The 21,648-nt window shown below is 35.2% G+C and overlaps 1 protein-coding gene across 7 annotated transcripts in view; it reads left to right on the forward strand.

The window, feature by feature from the left end:
* Positions 1–21,648, forward strand: part of Ten-m (teneurin transmembrane protein Ten-m) — an 887,979-nt gene that overhangs the window by 796,911 nt on the left and 69,420 nt on the right. The gene's annotated exons all lie outside the window — the stretch shown is intronic.

A 21,648-nucleotide genomic window follows, 5' to 3' on the forward strand; every position in this document is an offset into this window, starting at 1 on the left:
TATGAACGTAATGTTCATATCGTAAAACGTAAAAATATTTCATATTTCCAGAAAAATTTGAATAAAACTTTTAAACAATTGTATGAATAGTAATTAAAATATAAGACACTAATTTGGTTACTTTATTTTCAAATTTTAAAAGAACACTGCTTAAACTACTTTGTATGTAACAATTATATGTATAGTAATTAAAATATAAGACACTAATTTGGTTACTTTATTTTCAAATTTTAAAAGAACACTGCTTAAACTACTTTATAAATATTTGTATGTAATTAAATCCCGATAAATGAATTTTCTTCTAGTATATATCGGAAACTAGCCATTCGCATGATTACAACGTCATAAATTTCTATTTAAATTATATAAATAACAGCAGAATATAAACTTTATTTCCTCACATTTGTCTATATTAAACATAAATTTAAACGTTTCACAAAAGTTAATAACATAAAATTACCTGTTTATTGGTTATAACTGTCTACCATAATTTTCTTACTGTACGAACACTTTGATCCGCCTATCTAAACACATACACGAATAACAAGTTCGTATATCTTCAAATCCTTGACCCCCCCCCCCCCCTATTTAACCCTCAATTTAAGACGTTATTCCGTGCTCGAATTTCACGTTGCAATACGAAACTAATATTCAAGCTAAAAGAACGACTCCATCGACACCCGAAGCTTAACGATAGGTTTGTGTATCGAGGGCATTGAATTTTTCCCTCTTGGTAGACGTCGTTACGTGACAAACGGTGGATCGGGATCATCGGCGAAATGCATTAGAGCCGCCTGCTCCTTCTTTTTTCGTACGGTTCCATTAATCATACAAGGCTCCAGCTGAGCATCGAGATCGACGTGACAAGTTTTGAAGCAATTAGACACCCTTCAAAATTCCTAGCTGAAGAGTCATCCTCGCTTCTCCCTACCATCGTCTTTCCATCGAAACGAGGCGAGTTTCCGATAGGTCCCAGTGAAACCGTGGAACACGTCTCCAACCGGTGCTCCACCCTTAAATTTAAAATACATATAATGAATCGATCGAACAATGCCTTGGAAATTGAAAACTGTTCTTCGCCAGAGAAAATAATTCACTGCCACGTATCTCAATGTAATTTATTATTATCGGGTCTGTTTTCGAAAAATGTTATTACACCTTTATATGCCGGGTTTATTACTCAAGGATAGAACAATGGTCAGTATAATAAAAGTATTGCTTACTTAAGTTTAGAAGTATTGCTTACTTTAAGTTTTTGCTTTAAGTTTACATAGAATGCAACGTTTACAATTATAATGTTAGCTGTAATGTTTCACATACTTTTATTAGTTGTACAGTGTTTATTATTAAAAGATAGAATTAAAAGCAAAAAGTCCATTTAAACGTACTATATATTCCTCTGTTTCACTATAAAATCCTACTTCCTTAACAGATGTTTTGATTCATGCATAAGTTTATTATATTTAAATAAAATTTTCTCTTACAGAGTTACAAGATAATTAATCCATCCAATTGGTTACAGAGTCAATAAAAACTTTATGACTTATGAAACACCGATAGCGGTTTCCAAATCAAGTTATTACTGTTCTACGTGTATTCGCGGGACAAATGTTCGGCGTCGAATTTTCTAAACTGAATTCAGTAATAAAAACCCACATGTTAAAGGAAAGGTATCCGGGATACGTATCCAGTATCCATATATCACTGTTTTACGCGCCGGCTATTACGATCCCCGAGATCCACACTCTTTACATCGTCATTATTATTTCCTCAGATCGAACGATTCTGTTTTATTGGGGCGTTTGAGTTTGATATTATAGGGGCGGGGCACCGAAAGAAAAACGCTTCTCATTTTGTCATCGCATCGGCCGTGGAAAAGTGCTTACTCGGTACAGAGAGCTGGAGCCTTGAATAAGGCGTATAGGGGTTTTTCTCATTTTGTCTCCGAGCAAACGCTCGGGCCACCGCCACCTAAACGTATTACGATCTCCACGTTCCTAGCGAGTGCCTTTCGCGGGCAAGAAGAACGAGAAGAAAGAGGACGGCGCGGTCAATAAGAGACCTCGTGCGTGCTGATACGAGCATATTTCGTCGTCGAGAGGGTAAAGTCTGCGGTGAAATAAGGATCCAATAACGGACCGAGTGGACGGTCGCGAAGTAGACCCCCTGTGCTCGCGCTACTGCGTCCAGTTAACTATCCGGCACGGGACAAAGACAAGAAAAACCGGCGAATGAAATTGCTCATGGTAAACGCGAAGGATATCGAGCCCGTTCCCTTTGTACTTACATCATTCCCAACGCTTGTACTTACATCCCCTTTTCACGCGAACGATCGAGGGGTTCGATGCGAAAGAAAGCTAAAAAATATTGGGAAATCAAATATTTTTATGAGTAAAATATTTATTAACCCCTTGCCCTATGATTTCTTTCCCAATCACGCTCAACAGAGATATTTTATTGTTCATAATTCATTAGTACAAGAGGAATATTCTACATTTATTCTATTCTACACTCATTCATTTCCTCAGAAGCAGTACAATTAATAACAGAAAAAGAATATTTAATTCGTACTTGGAAGACTTAAGTGACATGTATATCTGTTAAAGTCTGTTTGAAATCTTCACCACGAGTCTAACACAATATTGTAGGGCAAGGGGTTAAATTACTAAACTAAATTACACGTCGGAATCTTAAGTACTAGAGAAGAAGATAATCGTCTAACAATTCCTAGTTGTTTGAACAAATAAATTATCTACTTTAAGTTTTTGCTTTTATGTAACATTAGTAAGTTTAAATAAAAACATTATAGTATTAATGATAGAATTTCTATTGAAACAGGACTATTTGTAAAAGCTTTAATATATTAGAATGCTATTATTGTAGTTGCCTCTTGCAACCCCTTCAGTCAGTGTCCTTCATTGATGAGCTAAATCGAGTAATTACTTTGAAATATACTAAAGTTGTCGCTCTTGTCTAATTTATATATGTATATCTACCTACATACCATTAGACGTTAAGTTGCAATTCAACATATAATTGATAATAGGCATGTATGTGTAATGTCGGAGCTATCAAGTCCCATAAGAATGAAAGCTTTAGATCTCAAGGAATTTTTCTCTTAACACTGTGCCAACCGAATGGGGAGATCTCCCATTTTTCACTTAGCAACGTATTGCCTTTTATTCTGTTAATCTTTTCTTCTGTTGTTTAGTACATCTTGAAGTGGGATTATTTGGAATTCTTCAAACACGGTTCTTGTTTTTAGAAAAAAAAGTTTTTAACCAAATTAATTGAGTGAATTCAATTGAAGATAATGGAAGAGGTTATAGTTATAGTTCTTTTCAGGCGGTTGCCTAAGTGTTAAGTAGAGTATTTCTTAATTCTAAATAAATCATCCGAACTCATCAGACGAGTTTGCATATATTTACATAAATATAAGTAAAAGAATTTTAGTCTGGAGCCGACAATGAATCTCAGTTTAGTAGGAGTCTTCAAGTCGAATGTAACGACCTTTTTCCATTTTATCGCCGTTGTTTCCCCTACTCGGCACCTATTACGTCTTTACTCCGTTACAGGCACAGTACTAAACGTGTTACATGTGGCATGCTACCACTTCCGTGGGTGTGGCATCTTAAACGCGTTTTGAATTCCTCTTGTTCATCTGTGCTAAAGGAGGATAGCAGTAGTAGCAAAAACAGATAATACAGGAGCAATAATTTTTTAGGTGAATGTGGATAGCTATTCGTGGTGCTGCGTGTACAACGGAATATACCAAACTGAAGTCCAGTGACATTAATGAAACTTTGGTTGAAAATAATTCATGGACAATTATTTGACATTTGTTTCATTATGCAAATATAGATTCTTATGCACCGTTTCAAAGAATCTAAAAACAAAATCAATTGAATTTTATGATTTGTATATATTATCAACGTGTTAAGCCCACAATCACATTGAGGCAATGGAAATAGCTGTTAAAGTATATACTTTTCAAGATATTCGTTTAAATATACTTCTTCCCCTTAATTGTGACGGATATATTCGTATCGTCTATATAAATGATGATCCATAGAAAAATACGTGCCAAATATTTTGTAAAAACTACTTTATACCCTAGTTTTATCACAAAACGATAGCTGTCACTTAGGAATGATTCCTTATTAATAATATGGTTCCCTCAACCACAGAGGCAAAATAAAATATAAACTGCGTATCAAATGCTCTGTACAAACAGTTCTGTAATGTATGAAAATATAAAACAAAGTTTCAAATGAATATTTTCAAATTGAACAATAAAATATGTTATTGAATCGTCTGGGTCAGACCTTTAGATATTTAACCCTTTCGCCCCAAATGGTACACATAGGTATCACGAATATTTTAAATCACCAGAAAGCTAGAAGACGCCTTAAAGATAAAGGAAAATTGTACTACACAGGGATCTTTGCTTATGGCTGTAGCTTAAGTGCTGTCAGTACATATGCTTTGGTTGATTAGTGCGCAGCCGTAAACTTTTTCACAAAATTCATATTAAAATATTCACAATATTCATATTAAATATTCATATTTATATTAAATTACTATATAATCAGGGACGAAAAGATTAATCAGACAGTTCTCACTGTTGAGACTCTGGGGTGTAAGCCATTTAAACCTGCCAGTAAAATTATTCGCCTTTCAAAGTGAAACCTACTCATGTACCGCTTGGTTGCTTACCAACCAAAAACCTCTTAACAGATAAACTGAACTAGCTCAAATTTCTAATTAGAAGTTATTCAAACTATGATGAATTCTTCATAAAAGTTAATGAACTTATTAAAAATTCATACCACAAAGAAGATCGAGACTTACGTGTAACTTAATATTAGCACAAGGTCCTTGGTCATTCCTTGAATTTCAACGTTTCAGAAATCCTAAAGTTTTAAAATACGATCTGTCGCTGTGCTCTTTCCCTCCGTCCCTCTCTCAACCCGTCGACACTTTTCCCTGCGGTCTAAATGGATTAAAATAACTAAGACAGACAGGCGGACCGATAATTAGAAGGGTTTTTACTAGTGGAAAACCTTGTCCGCGGTAAAAGCGTTTCCAGGCAGATATACAGAGCTTTCATGAAACAAATTACCCAACTTTTGAGAACACTTCTTGGATTAAACATTGCCGACAACGGGAAATGCTTTCCTGAAATTGTTTGTGACGTTCGTTCACTCGAATGTTTTTTTTGGGATTTATTTCATAGTTACCTGCAGTTAATTAGAAGCGTTAATATTTGACACGTTTTACAATGTTTGCATGAGAGACTCGTTTTGCTAATAATGGATACGCTACAAGATCTGTCTCCGGTTTATTTCGTTCACCCAAGAATGGAGTGTGATTAATTCTGCAAAATTGTGTTTATTCCAGTACCAAGAATATACATATCCTTAATATATTAACTGTCTACACATCAAATATTTTTATGGATATAAAATAGTGATGTAATGTGAGATTAATAAATGTGGAAAGCGAAAAAATACAGGAAACCACTCAGTTCAGTTCCATTATTCAGTTTTAGCTTTTACTTGGTATGTCATTTTAATGGTTCGTCAATCACTTAATAAATTAGAAAAACGGTTGAAAATTTCCAGGGAAAAAGTCATAAAAAAGAACTATTTTAGCCAGAAGAGCATCGTTTATTGAAATCACACACCGAACAAAGAACATCTTTCTTTGATCGAAGGAGATGTCACGTCTCTACCCACAAACGAACGAGTCAGACAATCTTATCTATTTCGAGAACCAGAGACTGTCCTCTTTTGAGTTCTAAAGGAGTCTGAAGAATTTTGTAGTGTTACTGAAGAAGTGTATGACCAAAGGTCAAAATCAGTGGTCTACGATAATCTTGAAAAAAAAGAAGAGATTGTTTTATTTATGATATTGTGTCATTGTCATTTAAAAAGAAATAATTAAATTACAATTAAGTGATAGAATTATGCAATAACTTTAAGTAAAAAGGGACAAGTATGCAAGAATTTCTTTAATTTTGTAAGATGATCACTTAATTATATATTAATACGAATAACAATTGTTTATTTATTTTAAAAACACGAAAGGAATTAGTTCTAGTTATACATAGCACCGTATAGGCAAGATTGAAATTAATATTAGAGAAAGAAAATTATTTATTGCTTGTAGAATTGCGAGAAACTCTTATTAAAAATGTTTTGCATAATTTTATAATATTTAAATAAAAAAATGTCTTGCACCCTTAACACAATTACTCTCCAGTACAAGATTTTTAACTCCTAGTTCAAAATCATTGATCCTAAGAACACATAATAAAATCAAAACAGTTGTTGTTCTCAATAAATTCCATGAATATATAAAAAAATATATAAAATCTATGAAATATAATATAATATAATATAACAATATTTATTAAACTCAATATCTTTTCTCCAACCAATGCTGATAACCCTAAACAGAAAAAATAATATTCATTGAATTTTCAATTGGACACATAAAACTATAGATATTTGAAGTTCAGTTATCACTGTATACAGCAGAAAACTTAAGCATAAAACAATAATATACATTACATAATAAACATTAAAGTATTCTACGCAGCAGTGAAGGCATTAATTCAATTAAAGAAAGGAAAAGAAATCTAACAAAACTGACCTCCATTTACACAAAGGTTTCACAAGTCCTTTATTGTAGCTCACCAAGGAGTATCCAGTTTAACTAGGTAACCGTCTCTTCTTCCGGTCCCAGCTAATCGAAATCTCGACAGGTGGCCGGCATCAGTTTCCAGCGAAACCCGCCTAAAATTGCTACAATGTGTCCTGCCCTAAAATTAACTACAGAACAACCCTCTAAACGTATAAACTCGATCGCAAAAGGGCGGTACCCCTTTCCGCAACTACCTACGTCGTAGGTACATGCTGTCCCCCTTGACATAGAAAAAAAAGAGGCAACACAAGACCCGTAGAGTGCAGCATAACGCTGACAAATGTCTGGTAATAAGGCCGATTGTTCGTTGCCGGGCCAATTTGAGTGGCAGCCTAGCAATTTCGATTGCGGGAAGCTCCCATCGGAAAAGGCAATCCCGGTCGTTCCTTTTCCCTCTGTCGGACCTGGCCAGCGGTGCGCGACGTCACAATGCCCGACAAACACGTACACACCGACATCACTAGAAAGGGTTGCCCGTTTGTGTACACCCGAGTTTTTTCTTCGGCTTTCCATACGATGTGGATCGTCCCAGGGCGTATCCCGCGTACCGTATGTCGTCTGGTTTTGAACGATCCGGAAAAAATTGACCGTAGTTTCCAAAAATTTGCTGTTCTATCACTACTCGTGTTCGTACCTGAACGAATTAAAAGAGGCATGGTCGTAGTAAAAATTGAATTCGGAGCCGTTGTATCTTGCATATGGATCGTTTCTTTTCCAAGTGTGAGTTCTCTTTTATTTCGATATATTGAGGTGTTTACGTTTCCGTTGATTGTAAAAAATTCTAACAGGTTTACGGTAGCACCACCTATAACGCGATTAAAAAATCGTCGAGAAGTAAAAATGGGATTGTTCGTGAGAAGGTAATGTAAGCAGAGAAAGAGTTGGACCGGTATCGAAAACAGGAATGTAACGCGAGACTCGTAAATGTGAAATCACTGTAACACGGAATTTTTTCATCGCGTTATACGGGGTTCTATCTTAGTTCTTCTTAGTATTTAGTTTGTCCATGATTGTATCTGTTTAAGTTAGAAGTACATTATAGAAACAGATCCTTTTTGGGGAATTAGTTAGGACACTATGTTTTTCCGGCTCGTGAATGAACTTACATTGCTTTTGAAATAAACGATTGTGCAAATATTGTGAATCGAAGGTTAATCGGAATTAAAACATTCACATAAATTTAGAAACATCAAGTTTTTCAATTTAAACAAAATGAACTTGCACCACTTTCAGAATAAATGAAGATAAATATATTATGGCATATACTTCCGTTGTGTTTGCATTTTAAAATTCTGATGGTGACACGAATACTGCTACGAGTTTTTACTTTTTGTGTTTTAAGCCGTGTTCCAAGCATACTTTTTATAAAATTGAATTTTACGTTTCTCCTGTATAACAGTAAAATGTAAATGAAAAAAGTGATGATTTGTAAATTTTTATACAAAATTTATACAAAAGTGTGACACTGAAAGATTTGTTAAATATCAGATCAGCTTCATTTGTCTTAAATAATACGTTTACTATTTTACTTTTAAATAAAAATCCAATTTTTTCCATTCACTTTATAACTCTTTGAATGTGGTAAATCTGAGACAATGCCTTGTGTGACTACAAAATTGAAATTCCAAATTAATAACCAAATATATACATGCATATGGTAACTGGCAGTAATATTCGCATGTCATAGTAATTATTGCTAAGTTATTTTCTTGTATGTGTACTACGTTTGCGGTTAGTGAATTTATTGACAAGTTAGAATACTTCAGACGCTTGGTTTCATATTTCAGTTCGAAGTTCGTAAACCAGGATATCAAATGAAAATTTACTGATAGCATGCCAAATAGTAGGAAAAGTGGGAATCCAATATTTCACTGAAGAGTAAGAATAGAATTGATCTGTTCCCGGAAAAGTCAACTTAATCTATGCGACAAACGTAATATAATCAGGGAAATAAAAAAGAGACTTGAATTGTGTACCCCAAAATTGAGGGTATCCTGAAGTTCTGGAAAAACGTTTCCAACACAGTTCGTTGATTCATGAATTGTCTGAAAAACTGTACATAAATAACTTAATCGGAAGGAAATTATCTTCGTCAGAAAATGAGGATGATGGAATAATGTAATATTTTTAAACGAGTACAAATTTAATACTTTCGGATCTAAATTGGTGGAAACTGGTACGATGGACCTAGTATCTACTAAAAATTTCTGGTCAACTGAAAAACACGGTAAAAAGGTGTAATAATTTGATATTACATTTTAGCTGTTAGAATAGACGAATTAGTCTTTTTCCGGCCTGGTAAGATATGAAATGAAGACAAATATTAAATTTTTATTGTAGAATAAAGTTTGATTAAAAACGTTGTCAATGGAATGTCTTCAAATACCAGAATGATAATTCAAACCATTGATCACGTATAATTCAGGCATATTGATTGCATAATTATTCAAAAAAATTGCTTGCTCTTCCATAATCGCTAGCTTTTAATTCGAATCATAATAGAAAATTGCGGAAACATTTAAATCATTAAATTCGAAAAACATTTATACAGTCAAAGAAATAATCAAAGTTACGATTAACAAATACAAATGGTCCCCTTCTTTACTTGAACGTTTAAATAAAATTATTTCCTGTGAAATGTACAAAACATTCAAATTATACGATCAAATATTCAAGTAAATACATTTCACACTTAAAACACAACACAATTCAATTACGCATATTTCAAATCACAGTACTATGTGTTATAAGACACGGAAATATTTTTGCAATATCAAAATCAGGTATCGCTCTATCCACTATTCAACAAGAAAATTGTAAAAATGATATAAGTAAAACAAGTGTTTGAACTGATTAGAAAAACAACAAATTCCTTAATCATATAAAACAGTCTGCACACGTGCACATCCACATCTCACATTCTACTATTACTCTACACAATTTCTCCTCATTTCTACTCGAGCCGTTTAAAGAACAAACTAATTTCACAGTCGAAATACTTCCAAATTCTAGCATCAGAACACGTAATTGGTCCTCTATGTACCTATACATCGTGTACAACATTTCAACAACATTTCAAATTTCTCTGCTTTCTTATTTACAAATTGAACTACTTCGACAAATAAAATCTCTTAACAAAACTGTAACCAAACAATTCTCTCTCCAAGCAGTCCTCACTTTTCTACCACATTCCAGACGCTCATCGTCAGTGTTACACTTCCTAGCATCACAGTCCCCGAATCCTCTGTCGCGCATTGCCTGCGATCAGTAGAATTGCGATCCCCTTCGGCACAGGCTTCGTATTAGATAATCACCAAAGAACAGCGGCGCGAGGGACGAGAGGGGGATTGTCGCTAGAAAGACTTGAAAGGTCCCGCCATTCATCATCTATGGACGCGGAGGGGGGATTCCTTCCCCCTGGTTCATGGAGCGGCCGGTCGATGCTGGACCTGTTCACGACTTCCCTTTCGAAAATTTTCTCTTTGTCGCTTTCCTCCCCCCTCCGCCCCATTCTCTCTCTCCCTCACTCCCTTTTACTCTGTCCATCACCCTATCTCTCTCTTCTTTGCCCTGTCCCTCGGCCCTTGTGTACACGCCAGGGTAAACACAATGTCAACGAGCACATTAATGTTACACTACACCCGTCGCCCAGGCTCTTTCGTGACGCTCGATCGACCGTCCTCTGCGAATCTCTCCGGCGACTCTCGGAAATCGTAGGAAGAACAATTGCGCACTTGCCAGTGGAACAGAAAGAGATCAGCCGCCGGATAGTTTGGCATTGTTCCACCGGTTTCGTTTACGGACCATTTGAGGCGAACAATCAATGAAAACTTGTTTCGTTTTGTTGGCCGGTGTCGGCCAGCCTCGATGCAAAAGAGTTCTGCATACACTGGTCGTTTGATGAGTCTTTCGTTCGCTTTTTGCTTTTTTCGGTGATTTTGATTTGTATCAGGTCTCGGGCGGTCTTAGGAGAAACCAATTGCACGGGTACAGAGAATGTTGGCAGTGGTGTGTATGTGCTTGTCGTCTCGAGAGAATTGAACGGTTGGATCTGTCGTGTAACATTATTTTTTTAGTTGGAGAGCCTCTTGGTCTTGTGTTTGATAGTTTGCCGTTGGAATAAATGGTAAACCTCTTTACGACATTTCTTCCCAGAATGTCACTAGACATCACATTTCCATTGTAACCCCGGAAATGGATTCTTTGTGCGCGAATCGTCGAACCGATTGCAGGGCTACCGTTACTTTCGATGCAAAATGAATGGAGGATTGAAGGAGTTTAGAGTGATCGTGTAACTCGAAGAAATTATAACTTTTTTCTGAACGTAACCAGAAAGATGTATTAAACGAGGAAAATGAATAGTTAAAAAGATAGATATTATACATGTATGGCTACATATTTTTAACATCACGTTACTACGGCACGCAACAATCACAATAGTTGAAATACGAATGTATTAAATATAAAATATGATGTAATTCATGTTTATTAATGGATATACTTAAATATTATTCATACAGTAATTGTATACCTCCCATCAAGTGTATACTGCTGTCGTTAAAACATTAAATTAAAAATACAATTATAATTCCCTGTATTAACACCTTGCTTTACAATTGAATTTTGTAGGTGCATTTGTTAGAACTATTCTTCGTTAATAATTCACTAGTAAAAGAAAATATTCCATGCTCTTTCTAGGTCTACATTTAGTATAAACCATACAAATTGTTAACAAGAACAATAATGTTTCATTTAAATTGAACACAACTCAGTTGTTAAACCATATTAGAAATCTTCGCCTCGAGTCTGACACGATATTGTAAGACAAGGGGTTAATTAGATTGCTAATATTCTTCTACGTTAATGATCAGTGTAATAAGACTTACAGTGCATCTTCCAAAACTGTGTTCACAGAATTTCATTAAAGTTATTGGCCGACTAATTTAAATTAGCTAAAACACCGCGTTGAAAGTACTTCAATCCCATTTTTCATGTACCGCCGAGCGTTCACATTTATGAATGCACATGAGCAGGATAGAAGTCTCGTTTCCGTAATAGATATGTAAATGTAATTTAATTGCGAGCTTGAATAACAAGTTACCCGGTTGTGCGCCAAAACACACGGCGAAACCGAACTTTCCGTAATGGAAAGCCCCACCATTGAGGAAGAACTGTATTCGCGGTGCGTACAGAACAGTTTTAATGGAAATGTAACTCTTGCCTCAACTTTAATCGAAGATCTTATGTATTCGCATAAATATTCACCTCCAAAACTCGAAACATGGGATCTTATCTAGTTCAAGTTTTCTGAGTGGCTTAGTTGTTAAGAATCTAACTCTACTAATAATGGAAGATTCCGGGAAGCTCATACATATTTTCATAGAACCGATTAGCGATACATCGTAGCGAAGAATGACTGGAACCTTTTACCCACACATAACCACAAACAAAGACACACTCTCTGACCCTAAGCAATTTCCTTAAAAAAAAACATCTCAATTATAATATGCGCATATTTTGTTTAAAGAATCATACTGTTACATTCTTTTTGTTATAGTAAATCATTGCTTTTCGTTTACATTGTTCCATATTATTTAACTATGAAAAGCATAATAAGATCGGTTTAATATTTGCTTATATCCACATTAAAAAATGTCATTACGTTTAAAAAAGATTCGAATTTCTATGAAAATATATTAAATAACTTTAAAAAAACGTATATTATTTTGTAAGTATTATTTATTTAAATCTTGCACATTAATATTACTTAACCTTTTTATTAAACAGTTCACTATTGTACACTGAGTATAATATAAATTCTCCTTCAGTTACGAATATTATACGTAATTCGGTTAGCACATCCTTTTTCACCAACTATTTTACTATTTTTCGTGAAAAGATCTCATACTTATATATCAATAAATTATTACGTGTAAAATGATATATTTAAATATTCTATTACGAAACCGAATTATTAACAAATGTCTGTCCCAGAACAAAAGTGAATCAATCCCATATAATTATATTCAATACAAAACGCTATTTATATTTGTACTAAAAGATATTGTTTAAAAAAATCACCCTTGAAAGATAGTACGAGAAAGTTATCACATTGAAGGTTACAGTTAATATACAAATACTAATACACAAATACGTAACAGTAGATATACAAATAAATTTCATTTAAAAAACAAACGAAAAATTCAAATGAACTTCACGAAATAATATTAATTTTATATTCAACTTGTTAGTACCAATAAAGTCACTGATAAAATCGTGTTCGACGGTAAGTTGTGAGTGACCATACAGATCCCATGATTCACTTTGGAATATAAAGAAGATAAATGCGTTACAAACGCCACATAAATGTCGTTTAACGAGAAGTTATCAAGATTATTGTCGTTGAAAAAGAAGCCGTTTCCACGGGAAAAAAAGACGGGGGAGGATATTCGTTGATGTCGCCGGCGTACGATATAATACCAGAAAAGGCACGTGACTCACGTGCGAAATTTTGAAGGAAACGGATGGAGATGCGTGATACGGTAGCGTCGCTGCACGTTTTACGTTTCCGTGCGTGTTCGCGCATGAATCAGGCCAGAAGGACCAGGACGTTCTTCTGTTTGTCGTGTCGTTCCCGGTTTCCGAAATCACGGCTGCTCGCCCCACGCCTCGGGAAGAATAGAGGAAAAGACGAAACCTGCCGAGCAGACGTCGAACTTTCGCAACAGACCGTTTCTTTATAGCTAAATCTGTACCAGATTTATCATCTGGCATGCAACTGGCAATTTAATGTATTCGCTGATTCCCAGTGGACAATAATAAACGTATTCATGCAAATTTCCAGATGTTACTTTACAAAAGTCGACAGAAATATTGACATTAAATACACGAATGGGGGAAAGCTTTCACATCACTTTTCTCGGTTTTTAAAAATATACCGAAAACCGGGCGTTATATAAAAACGATGTATTTATTACCCGTCCCCTTTTGATTGTAATTATTTATCATCTGAGTATATCAGTTCTGTTTTAGTTTCTTCGAGATCACTTAAACGAGAAAGATGAAAAATACTGGTTAACTTCTGAAAATGAAATGTGGAACATTTTAAAAAATATATAAAAATGTACTTCTGGAATAACGATAAGCGAGTTAATTTACAAAATGATTGACATCGTGAAAAAACAGGAAACTGACTTTTTTACGAGAAACAACGTGTAATATCACTTGTACGGTGTTATTGTTGAAAAATATTACCGAATATCAAATAATCAAGGAGAATAAAATTCAAAATATGTGTCTTTAAAATTCTACTTTTATTTTGATAATAGGGTGCATTATTTTAAATGATCTTTCTTTGAGTGAAACTGTGCAGTTTACAGGAATCATTTGTATCAGTTAACAAAGATGATCAGGTATCATAAATCACCCTGTGGCTCAAATAAATATTAATATCTTTTTGTCCGGTCGCCGACCGTGAATCTAATTAAACGTCCAAATTCTTTTCTAACTCACGATTCTTCCCGTATAATGCATTTCTTCTTCTATTCAATCCTTCGTACGCAGTAAACGGTCATTCTATTCCCTTTCGTATACTATGTAGAAACCATTGTTTGCTTCATTTGCATAATAGTATCTTCTAATTCGTTCATTTCCATATGAACCACTTCTTCCCTCTGTTTTGTCAGACATAGTAGCACTAAATGTCAGAAATATGCGCATATTATTGATCAAATGAGGGAATATATTATTTCATTCAAAAACAGATGAGAATGCCAAGCATCCTGGTTCTCTTTCACAAGCTTGCTCGATGTGTCATGTATTCCATCTTCTTGAAATTTCGTAAATTACAATTATCATGATAATGCTACACCTTTATCAGAACCTAACCGATCATTTCAGAAGCTTTTACCTATGTATTCCATCACTTCTCTTCTCTCTCAAGCACCCATGTAATATTCATTTAATTTCACAAAATATCTTCTCATTTCATAAACCTTCCCTCCGCATTCTTTCTTAGACACTAAATTCACCCAAAAGTACAAATGAACCTTTTGAATCACTCAATGCTAAAATCCCATGCTCTCTATTGGTTCACTTATTCCTTATTCATTATTTAGTTATTACACTTCACTCTATTTTCCATATACCCGTACCACAACGAACCCATTCACAAACTTTCCGCAAACGTCCATATTTTCATTTTTCACTTTCCCATTATTCCACCAAATACTGTAATAACGCGAAAAGTGGGTTCCGTTAGAGCGAAGCAAATGAAAAGGAGCTTTCAACGAAATAAGACAATACCATGGAAGAGCCTATACAATCCAGAAACGCGATTACCAGCTTGAAACGTATTGACACCGATACGGGAAGAGGAACGAGACAGCCATGCCACTCTAGACGTTCGTAAATACTCGGGCGAATCGGTAACGTGGGTGAAGGCATTAGCATAATTCAAGCCGGAGCCGCGGTCGAGATTCCTCCAGTGTGGAAGCTGGATGTCAGATGGCTGGGCCTATGAAGAAGCCGGCGCGGCGCGGATATCCCGTAGGGCCGAGAACCTCTCGGCATCGAGATTAGCATCGGCGTCCGTAAACGCCAGAAAATAAGCGACGACCCCTCCCGCGCATTGTTGACCGCCGAAAATTTATTCCAATCCTTTGTTCTCGGACGCCCGTTAGTTATCATTAGTACGCCGCGCGCCTCGAGCACTTGTCAGGTAGACCGGAATACCTGAGACTGCAACGAGACGTCCACGCTCGTAAAGAAGCGTACGATTTTCTGCTTGAAGTATTTATTAGCACGGTTAAGTCTCACACCGCGTTCCATGCATACGCACACGTAACGCGCGGGTTCCACCCATTAGAGCAGGCCGAACCAAATGATTTCACGGGCCACTTTGATGACGCGTAACGTAACAGCGGGCCGCACTTTAGGTAAACATGCTTTTAAGAAATGTGATACAAATAGAAAATGATTACTATGATTCAATGTAATTAACTCTTGAGGCTTAATCAATGAGATATTTCTTTATTCTTTGTTTCGCTTAATTTTTGTAAATCTCTTTGTAAAGTTCGACGTTGCATATTTTAGATGGTTCTCGAAATTGGCATCAGTTATGAAGCACGTGATGAACTCTTTATGAACTTCATCTTCGAGAACAATGATTCAGAAACATATGTGGACCCAAAGCACTTACAACTCGTTGTACAAAATATTTTAGGTTAAAGTATCTTTCGGATGTGATAGAAGTATTGTAAAAATTCATTTTTCACGTGGACGCAATAGTTTGTTTCATTTCATTGTTGCACTGTAACTCGATTAACTCGTAGTCGCACTTGCGCATTAGAACAATGACACATGCAAGTTTTCATTTATTTAATAGTTTTTGTATACGTACAACGATAAACAAAAGTTTTAATAGAAATATAAAATCGCCCCGCTTCGTACTACTATCAATAATTACAATATTGATAAACCATATTTTTCCTCCTTTTCATTCGCTGTGCTTTAGTTCTATTGCAACTTTTAATTTCCTATATTTTAAATAGTCTTTCTCTTATGTTTATTTAATTTTATTGATACGGTTTAACCAACGTAATTATAGAATTATTTATAAGATAGTTTATTACATCCGAAACAATTTGTTCGTAGTAATACATTTCAGAATCTTCCGTTACTTTTTATATTCATACCGATAAAATATTCTTTGATCACAGAAATTCATTTATAGATTAAAATCGTGTTTGTTTTATGTAATACTGTTACAAGTATACACAAGTTACCCTATTAACCAGCTATTAACGTTGTATTAAATAAAAACCAAAGTCTTCTTCAATATCAGCTTTCATAAGAAAATAGAGGAGATACTTGAAAAATCATCGCGCCCAGAATCGAACCTGCCGACAGGTCGAAACTACTGGTCTCGCCAGTTTTTAGTTACCGGACATTTAATCTCTCGTATCTGGTGGTCCAGGAAGAATTTTGGAGCCTGACACGCTCCCTTGGTGGTCAAAAGACACCTACCGCCTTCCACTTGCCACGCCAACCAAGGAAATCCCTAACCGACCCATAAATAAAAGGCACCGCCGAATTTCACATAAATTAGATTCAGCTGATTCTAAGCTAACTCGCCTCCGTGTAATCCGGGATCCAGGAATTATCATTCTTTCGTTTCTGTCGATATAACGTTTAATAAACAGAGGCAATATATCATAATTTATTCAAATGCAATAATTAATTAGAATACATGACAGTGTATGTTAAATGTATCCTCTTTATAACATATATATTATTACAATTATTACTTTCAGCGTTCGAAGAGCTACTGCATTTCAATCTCAGGTAAACATTCGATTCAAATTCAAAGATGCAACAATCGCTAATCATTCGTCAGCTAAATTCTATTTCCAAACATATCGGTATTATTAAATTTTCATAAAATCCATCAGAATATATTCTAGATTACTGTTCTAAAATTCCAAAGCATCGAAATCTACACCGAAATCCAGTATTCCTCAAAGAAAAGTATCCCGTTTATATAAGTTTATATTACACATTACGATACCCTTACATTTCTATTACAAATAAAAAAAAAAGAAACCTCTTTAAAATCCATGCAACTTGGTCATAGTAAAACCAGCACACACGATTGTGCCGCGTGCGACCAAGTTCGGTGTAATTAAAGTCCGAAAAACCGAGCGTTCCATTACAAACATTATTTAAGAAACTCGTAAAAAAGCTAGTGCCGCAACACGTGTTGCACAGAAAAATTTGTCTGCAGCCAGCGTAGGTGCATCGCGCGCCAGGTATATCCAGCGCAACGCGGGTAAGCGCCGGCCAGGGGAACCGGGTTAGCTTTACGAGGGCGAGCGTCGGCTGCCTACCATCTGGCCGATGTGCAATCTGACTTAGTCCTTTTTTTACGTAATCCCAGACGTTTCACAATCTCGGATGAGAAACTCGTTCTTCCCTGGCCCGTTTCTTTTCGTCACCAGTTCCCCGGCCACGGAGACCAGCCTTCCACCATTCAAACTGCTGTATCGCGACGGAAAACGAATTCGGGTTTCCCGGTCGACATTGAACCCCTTCACGTGACCCCTACGTGAGAAGAAGCGTATTTCACTCACTCTCCCCCCCCCCTCTCTCTCTCTTTCTCTCCTTCATGTTCTTTTTTCTTCTCTTTCCTCCCTCCCTCCCTATCACGATGAAAGTGTCTCGTTCCTCGACAGGCATCCCCTATTGTGCTCGGATTTTCGCGTCTTTCTATTCCACCTTTCTCTTCCCTCGTTGCTATTCAAAAACTGTTCTGGAAGATCTAAATCCGCGGGACACGGTTTACGTGGACCATACCATTCTCCCTCATTTTCTTGACCTATTATTGAGGATTTTTGGAAAACGCACGATAGCTGGAAATGTGTTGGATATTCGTTTTGTTATTGACGTTGGCTTCGTTGCGTGGACGAAAAGTTGAAGAATTTTGTTTGTTGTAATGAAACGATAGTGTTTTAATACAAGAATGAATTTAATATGAAAATTTTGTTTCTATGGTGATAATGGGATTTGTATTTAGTAAATTTTTTAGTCTGGTTTGGGCGGCAACAGGATATTTAATACGGGGCTACTTAAATTGATTTTTTCAAGTTTTTTTATGGAAATTCAAAGACTGGATGTATTGAGGGCTACTTCAATTGATTTACAATTCAGGTCGCGTATCACTGAATCAATTTCTTCAATAATTTCTTAGAGATCTGTTATGTTTCTAATAATTTTAAAAAGAGTCCGGTAGTTTTAGTGTTAAAAACAATAGATTTTATTTATTGTTAGACATTAAATTGTTAGACAAACAATTTTATTAAAAAAAAATATGTTACTGATTTTCTTATAATTGAATATAATATTCAATAAAAACACTAAATTATATAATAATCTTGCTGTTATATATTGATATATTCGTATATTTTTAGGAAAAACTTTTCAAGAAAATACGACATAAATATGAATGTTGTTATTCACTTTTATATTTTTCTGAGTAGCATTATAAACTGACCTCTTTCTAAGAGGTTAACGAGTAATCACTGTGAATTAACGTTCTAAAAGAACGATTTCAATTCATTGAAAAGTCGAGCACAATGAAATTAAGCCCGGTCATTGGCTGCAGTTGTTTTAATCTAATCGTAGTTGTCTCGGCTGATAATAGTCGCGACGGAACAGTGTGCAACTCTCGGTTAGTAGTCGCGCTGGGGATCCTGACTTCCTTAATACACTTCCTTTCCTCACGACAAACAGAAGATCTTATCGGTCGAGTTTGCCCGTATCTCACATTGTTTTCCCTCGGGTTGCGACGCTCGTCGTCCCTTATTTCAGTCCGTACGGCCAGTTCCGGCTATTCCTTCGCCGTCAAGAGGTTTACCGGCCGCAAGGGCGACGGTGGGGAGGAACGGCAGCATATCCCCAAGAGGTGGGAAACCGTAGTAAGATTTCTTGCGATTGCGGCCATTTTTTCGTAAGAAAATGCATAAATCAGTCCCTCGAGTTTGAATGTACAGCAATTTCATTCGAACTCAAAAACTATTCATGCAAGTAATAAATAAGTGGTTCTGAATAATAGTGATATTAACACTAGAACTACCGAACAGTAAAATTGATTATACTATATTTGCTTAGGAAATGTATAAAAATACATTTATTGAGTGTACAATTTCCTTATATTCCAGTTTGTGTGTTATCCAAATCAATTTATTGAATAATTTCTCGATAAATCGACTGTGCCTACTCCATAATTGCGAAAGAAGTGACACGAAATGGGTCATTTTGACCCATCTGGTAGTTCTGATATTAACTACTGTTTCTCAGTCCTCGGGAAAAAATAGTTTTGTGAAATGTTCTTGCAATGTTATTGATAATATTTATTATTATTAATTATTAATATTAGTATTTAATTAATCTAAGAAGATTTTACAAAAATATCAAGAATTAAGACATAGTGGCACTATTATTCTGTGCCACTGAAATAATCCAATTAATTGTAAAAAAGAGCCAAATAATTCAACTAATATAGTGGAAGTTTGAATAGAGTTTTAAGTAGTTTAATGTGAAAATGTGAGTATAAAATATCACGGTTCCTAATTGGAACTCTGTAATAAGTTCTTTAGACAATACAATATTTGTAGGTCCTTTTATATACTTTTATTGCCATTTAATAAACTAACTACACATCAATAATTTATTTCAAAAGAGGTTTATATAAAAAAATGTCCTTAAATGATTCATTTTTATTTAAACACTTTTTAACTAATTATAATGAACGCAGTTATTTTGGATTGTTGTATTTGAATATATAAAAGTGTATTCTATTCGCCTATACTATATTAAGCATTTCAAAATTGTAACTTTAATATTTTCCTCATAAATATATACGGAGTCCTTTCAAATGTCTTACGTAGAAAAAGTTTAACGATGTTTTATTAGGGTCCTTATTATATTATTACAATATTTTCCTGATTTTGATTGTTCTAGAAACATGTAAATTTATGCAAACATTTATAATCAATATTTAATAGAATATCGCGTATCTACATGTTTCTTGTGTTCAGGAGGTTCAATCCAAATCCGATTCGTAACTTTCCGCGCGTCATCGCGTTCCATTTACCAGTCATGCCAGTGAAAAATAGTTAGCTGTGTTCATCGAACAGGTTCGACATGACTTTGCAAGTAGCGCCGCGAAGGGTGAACGATCCAGCGAACAGAGCAACGCATCTTCGTCTACCAGATGTTCGATTCAATGCCCTTTGCTGAAAGCAATAATACAATCGATTACCCGTGTTTCCTTCAATGAAAGAAGGGTTCCAATTCTGTAATTATACGTTACGCTAGTTTTCCAAAAACTGCCGAATTATATCAACTTATGTTGCAAGTTGTACAAACATAAGAACCTCAAAATTGCAATTTTTTAAGCAACGTAAAAATATACATCGGATAAATACGGTAGATAAAACGAAATTAAATCCCTAAATTGAAGTTAAATCTAACCTTTTAATTTTAATAAGGTTTCTTAACACATTTAGACACGTAACTATTTTCTAAAGATATATTATGATATCAAAAGAAATTACACTTAATCGGAGAATTTTTTCTATTTACATAAACTGAAATTATTAATCTGATTAATCTGATCTTTTTACACTTATGTTAGTTATAAATTTGTAAATTAAAGATTTGAAGAATACCTTTAAATTAATAAACGTTGATGACATTTCTATATTACTTCTAACATAAATTTTTTAATCAGCCACATCAATTTTTCTTCTATACCGATCTTTATAAAACATTCTACAAAAATGAGAATTTCCATAATGAACCGCAACCTAGTAATTATTATTTCAATTAGATGCTATTTCAATAAATATAAATTTCCATAAGCAATCGTTACTGCGTACACGGGCATACGGTTCATCTGCGGAAGCAAATTGCGTACCAATCCTAATAAACACGCGTGGCTGAATCGTCAAATAATTACTTAACTCTTAGCGCCAACGATTAAATTAATTTTATCTAAATTCATCTGTATTCCGGTAATTTGTTTTTCAAGCCCCTATAATAGTCCCCGGTCTCCCCGAAAGCCAATATATCCACCGAATGCATTAAAGGGTTAACTAGAATTCATTCAAAGAAACCGGGTGCGCGGCAAATACTCAAATTTGCACGATTAATCTTCAACAACGGCCATTTGGCACGGTTGTTTCCCCAGAGAACTATGCGTAACATTTTTTGATCCGTGCACGCTCACGGAGCAAGTTGCCCCGGCAAGATTCACGAAACTTGGCCCCGTGTTCTTGCGCAGCGAACAGCGAACAACGAACACGTGTTTAACCAAGGCTAACAGTTATGAAGCATGACAAGGACGTGCCGACGGAAGTTTCGTTAGTCCTCGAGGAAGAT

This window comes from Nomia melanderi, chromosome 4, assembly GCF_051020985.1.
Source record: "Nomia melanderi isolate GNS246 chromosome 4, iyNomMela1, whole genome shotgun sequence".
Lineage (NCBI taxonomy): Eukaryota > Metazoa > Arthropoda > Insecta > Hymenoptera > Halictidae > Nomia > Nomia melanderi.